This window comes from Sardina pilchardus, chromosome 12 (assembly GCF_963854185.1).
Source record: "Sardina pilchardus chromosome 12, fSarPil1.1, whole genome shotgun sequence".
NCBI lineage: Eukaryota > Metazoa > Chordata > Actinopteri > Clupeiformes > Clupeidae > Sardina > Sardina pilchardus.
Window position 1 is genome coordinate 21501049 of NC_085005.1, and position 6364 is coordinate 21507412.

At 38.5% G+C, this 6364-nt stretch overlaps 1 long non-coding RNA gene across 1 annotated transcript; it reads left to right on the forward strand.

The window, feature by feature from the left end:
- The first annotated feature begins 2635 nt into the window (after positions 1-2635).
- On the forward strand, positions 2636-6020 carry LOC134098360 (uncharacterized). The gene is made up of 4 exons (XR_009941029.1): positions 2636-2802; positions 4410-4470; positions 5262-5337; positions 5630-6020. It is a non-coding gene; the product is annotated as an uncharacterized LOC134098360 (long non-coding RNA).
- The last annotated feature ends 344 nt before the right edge of the window (positions 6021-6364 follow it).

Here is a 6364-nt window from a genome sequence, read left to right on the forward strand (position 1 = left end):
TTATGGCTGAGGGTACAAAACTTTTCTTAAAGTGTGCTTTTTTCCAGTCCAGCAATTGTACTTTTAAATGTAGCAAATGTAGGTGAAGCTTACTGTATACAGGTGAAAATACACCCAAAAATGGAGGTGCAAACATGCACAAGTTACATATCTTATGCATTTGCTACTGTACATTTGAACATAGTGTTAAGAGTTAAAGCTGTGCTTTTTGTCACATTAGCTTGAACTGTCATGGGATTCTGGAGGTAGAATATTAAATAGGCTATTTAGGAAAAAATCCAAATTCTCAAGCTCCCTCTAAAGCCTGTAATCGTGCCCGCAAAAATCGAGCGCTCCCTATTTTGTTAAAGCAATCACGTTAGGGGGGAGGAATCGCTACCTGTCAGTCACAGCTTGTGCACGCTGCTATCCAACCGTTGCTACTCTGCTGCTCACGTAAACAACCTCGTCTACAGAGGGGGAGGGGTTTGGGGGGCAGTTTGGAGCTTGGAGAGGTTGAGGGAGGGACCTGAAAGTTGTATCAGTGAGTGCGTTTACATGGACATTAATATTCCTAATATGGACCTTATTCTGAATATTGACAATATTCCCTGTTTACATGAAGACTGATTAAAAGATTATTCTAAGGTTCTATAGAATGCCCCGTGATTATCTCGAAGTAGAGGCCTAACCGTAATCTCCATATCAACGCTCCAGCAGCATCAGCATCATCTTAACCATGGTCCCGTTTACTATGATTTAGGTTTTCTTTTTGTTTATCCAAAAAACATGGCGTGCATAAATCAACTGTAAAAAAACATTTTCTGTAAAGGAATGGTATCAAATGTAGCTAAGGATCTGATAAAAGTACCGAATCTGGAGGAGGCTCGTTAGATTGCTGAACGTTTTGAGAGGATGCACCACATCCCCCAGGTAATTGACTGTATTGACTGCACCCACATCCCTATACTGCCACCAATAGACGGGTACAGGGATTTCGTGAATCGAAAAGGATGGCCGCCGTACGTCTAACAGGCAGTGGTGGATGATAAATATTGGTAAGTAGGTTAAAGTAAATGTTGACCTAGCGTAAATAACCAGCAATATATGTAGCTTGCTATGATAAATAAAAATAAATCAGTGTGTGGGTACTGATAATTCTCCCCTTCCATCACGATCAGTTTTTGGAGTGTAAACTGCAAGGTCCCTGGTAGTGCACATGATGCCAATGCGTTGCGGCAATCACAGCTCTTCAAAAAGGCCCATCTACTCCCTAAAGTAACAACCTATTATTCAGTTCAGTCTGATGTGATGAAATCCAATTCCTTAAGGTGACACTAACTCTTTGTATGATTTTTAGGGTACAAAGGTGATTCAAGGGAAACCGGTACGCTATTTCCTACTTGGGAATCCAGCGTATCCACTAATAGACTGGCTAATGAAAGGGTACACTCACTCTCAGGCCCTAACGCCTGAAGAGGACTCTTTTAACATCCACCTCAGCTCAGCCAGAACAGCAGTTGAGATGGCATTTGGAAGGCTTAAGTCTAGATGGAGGGTCCTCCTAAAACGGAGTGACTTCCACTTTACATTTTCACCTTACATGATTACAACTTGCTTTACACAACTTCTGTGAGCGTGAGAAAGAAACTGTCCCTCCTACTTCGGTCGAAGTGGTAGCATCTGAAAATGGGGCCTTACCTCAATCTCTTGGAGCCCCACAGAACCAAGTCGCCAATTCCAGTGCTGCTGACATTAGAAAAGCACTAACCGCGTACCTGGCTGAAAATTTTCCATTACGGAGAAGTTTCTTGTAAGTAAATTCTTCATACTTTCCTTGAAATATTTTGTTTGTTTATTTATTTACAATCAATAAATATTATAATTTGGTTTACATAAAAGGTAATAAATAGGCTACATTGGGCCACATATATGCACTCGATCAGTAGGTCTTACCTTCCTTTCACTATTACATGGAGTCTTTTTAACTGAACATATAGCCCACATGTGCAAATCAAGGTGATTCAATGCAGTTGTGTTGACTCTAACTTGGCATGATGCTTTATTGGTGTTTTGCAAATGAAGAGCTCTTTTCCAAAACACTATAAATCCATTTTTGAAAAAGGATAGTCTTATCATTTTGTAATCCCAACCATCAGATGATTCATTATAATGTTATACACAGACTATACTGCACTCTTCGCAAATTATTTTTAATGAAACTAAACCCATCTCCCAACTGCCAGCTATGTTCTTTAGGTACAATAGGAACTTTTGTTCATATGGTCCGGGATTGCCCTGGTGTGAGAGATTTTTGGAGTATGGTCTCCAATAAGATACACTGTATTCCCCAACAGTGCTATAAACTCAATAAAATTGCTGAGCTGTACTCAAAGCTGCCATATTGTTCTGGAACCACAAAAGTTTTAAGTTCACTCAACTGATTTCCCAGTTATTGATTATTTAGAGTAGAGTAGCTCTTAGTATATGAGTAGAACTGACCTCCTAACTCATTTCTTTCAAGAGTGGATTGAAATTACGTCTGACGTAATAATGACGTGCTAGTTCATTGGCTAGGTTAATTTCAACATGGCTTGCAACCACTTGCAACTAACCTACACAAACCAACACAAACCCACAAAAACAAATAAGCATTTTAAAGATTGGAAATGATGGATGAACTAGTATATGGTTGATTTTGGCGGATGTAAATTAATACACTTTGACATCAGACGACTAGTTTGCAAGGACTGCTGCGCACCCGGATGTAGACAACAACAACAACATCAAGATCCATCAACAGCAGCCTTCAGAGGTGCAACGGTAACGCACTTTCATTATTTAATTTATTTGTTTACCGTCTTCCAGCGGGCAGACCTCAGCTAAAGCGTAGGCTATGTGAAAGAGACCTTTTGTGGGCTAGCTGCATGTTTTAGCGAGTTAACTAAAGTGTATTGTCTCAGTCGTCAGCTAGGTTAGCCAGCCGAGTGAGTGCCTAGCCTACTACTTACAACAACTAGGCTATACTGTACCTACAACAACTTTTGGGAAAGATTTTTGAACGATTGTAGTCTTCTAACTAATGCCTGCCATTCAAGCTTTACCCAAAAGACTACCATCTTTGACGAGTCTTTCCCAAATATTGTCAAAGTTGTTTGGTTTAGCACTAGCCCACCAGTCTATCAACTGTTTCTGTTTCTGCAGCAATGTTTCATACATGACGCTTGGTAATCAAACACATTACACACAGTCCACGCGCTTTTAAACAATTTATTGGTGGACTACCTAGCTGCCATGGGCTACATGGTTCGCATTAGTTCCTATACTGGGCCTCATTGAAGTGGCCACTCCACTCGCGCTTTCTATGGGTGGCTCTCAAACTCTCCTCGATCCTCGATGCTAGGTCCTCTAGGCTCGTTCCCACTGATCTAACACTGGATAGACTACCCCATAGTTGACGCCCCATCATTCCTTATCTAGATCGGTGAGGACGAGGACCGAGGAAGGAAGGGAGGATGTATAAAATACCAAATGAGAGGCACCCCGTGAGTCACGCATGGACAGTAAAATACAGTTTAAGTCCGCTGTAGGCCTATAATTAAAAATGCATTGGGTGATGACGTTGTAGTAGGCCTAAATTCAGAGAAGTTAAATCGCACTAAAATGAAATTATCTAGGCTACGCAGAGAGGGCGTTCTCGAGAGCGATTACAATTAAGTTTCAAGCCTATCGTTATCCTTGTGTCCCCTGTTAATGCCATTATTGTACATTAGACCAGAGAGGGTTAAAGTGGAGCGAGAGGCGCAAAAGACCATGTCATCTCCACCACACTTTCCGCCATATCTGTCATTTCCATCACTACACATTTTAAGTTGATCATATGAAAATAATACAACATGCATTTTTGGAAAATTAAAACATATCTGTGTAATATTTAGCCTATTCAAATAATACATTTGGAACCATATGGGTTTTTTTTTTTATTATTATTTAAAAAAAAAAAAACGTTTTGTTCTGTGATGGAAATAACAGTCTTTTGGAATAAATTGGAAAATACATTATTTAGGTAAAATCATCACTGCCACTATTAGGGTGGATAATTAAACCATGCAAAAGTATTTTTATTGAAAATGTTACATTTTCTTAAAACTGTCCAGGTCAAAGAGTAGCCTACCATGGCCTAGTTGAAGAGTAACCCTGCAGCGGTAGCATCTGTCTTATATTAACGTCAATTCCACAGTTTTGTTAACACAGATAGGAAGTCAAATTGTAGGCCTAGCTCTGAACTTACTGACAATAGCCTAAGCATGGTCAATGTCAACGTCTGACTCTGATAGGCATGCCTATAGAGGGATATGAAGAGATTGTCTGACTGGCTTTCGTGCTGAAGTGAAATAATAGTCATCATAATAATTTAATTTCTCCTGCAGGACCAGATGGCGCTGTGACATTCATTTTCAGTTCTGTGCAAGGAACCACCATCATGCCATGGTAAGTGATAATTTACTGGTCTTCAATTTACTAGTGTCACAATGTAGCCACTGTGTAGCCTATACTATTATAGTAATATTTTGTAAGCATTTATCCACCAATGAGAATAGCCTAGTAACCGTATCCCTTTGCATCTCTCCATAGGGATACACAAAGGCTAGAGTTGAGTGGTATTTTTGTATCAAGGAAGGGATAACACCTTAGACTTTAGATTTTATATACCAAAATGGGTTGGCTATGTGGTTATGTGACGCCTTTTCCAAGAAGCTCAGTTACAGTATTTTGCCATTATTGATTAAATCGCAGTCAGTTTTCAAGGGTCAGCCCATGACCATGCATACACCACTCATGCATTTAAAGGGCTGAGAACCAAAGGGGCGTAAGTGACATTTCACCAACTTAATAGGAGAACCCAAACAAATCTAACCGCTTCTATATGTTCACAGTTAAAGACCTTTGGTTTTTGTTCAATAACTTTATATTTACAAATATTTTACTTCTATAATTTTGTCAGCTAGAAAGAGCTCTCAGATTTCAGGTGATATATATAACTCAATTTTGACCAAAATGTCACTTACGCCCCTTTGGTTCTCAGCCCTCGATTTGGACCTTCCAGTCTATCAATGCACTGAAAATTCATCTCTCACGATTTCATAGAAAAACTGAGCAGGAGGTTGTGTCTTGTGTTTACATGTCGCTTGTACTATAGTATTATTTAATATATGCACAGGATCACTATTCTGCTGATTTGTCTTCCCATTACCTCACAATCCCTCTCTCTGTCTTGATAGGAAGATGCTGATGTCAACAGCAGACGAACAATTATTCTGCAGGCCCTTCTAATCTTCCTGCAGGATGACCTGGAATGTAAGTTTTTGATTCACTCTTTCCTTTTTTCTTAATTAATCTTCTCTGTATATCTCTATTTCTATTTAACCCTCTCTGATACTACATTGCAACCAAAAGACAACAACCACAACCATCTTCCTAGCCACCAGAATAGCAATTAAATCATACTACATTTAATTTGGGACTTTTCATTCACTGGTATTTCATATTATATGAAATACACATATACAGTATGTATAGTGTTTGTAATGTATGTAGTGTTTTTCACTGACTACTCTACTCATTAACTAATTACTGTCATGTTCTTCAGGCAGAAGAAATTGACCTGCCTGACCTCTCGGATGCAGCTGTACCTATTCTCACTGTCTCAAGTGATACGGACTCCCTTGTGAAGTTTGGTCATGCTATCCATTCTATAGTTCTTGAGGGAGCTATTGTTGAGTGTGATATAACAGAGTTGACAGATGCGTTAATTTTACTGTTTGCCTTAATTTATGCACTTCATGTCGATTATCCAAAGCAATTGTCTTACGCATTTAATTTCATTCAAAAATTATAATAGGTTTGGATCACCTGAAGTCGTTACCTCCTAGACTACTTAGCCTTAAAAATGAATTGCTGATGATGGATGAGTATGCAGTCTGTTTTCCAAATCTCATTGTTGGTAGTGCCAGCATTTTAATACTCAAGCAAGCAATGAAGTGAAGGTTTTTTTTCTTCTTTTTTTTAAATTTATGTTGGCCTTATTATTTTTGTTATTTGAGTATTTGTACCTTTGTTGACGAAATGGTTGTTATTTCTTTGATTTTTTTGTATTAACCCCATTGCTGGGGAGGTTGTTCTGTTAGAATTAAAATGGATTTCTTAAATAAATGGAATGTGCAGTGAAATGGTATTTTCAATAATTTTTCAGTTGGATCATACAAACAAAATATGTTTGTGTTTGAGGAAAATAGTAAATATAAACAGTCAATAAAATGTGTTTCAATAGAGTTAAGTCAACTTAAAAATATAAGAGGCTGAATTTATAATGTTTAGGTCTGAG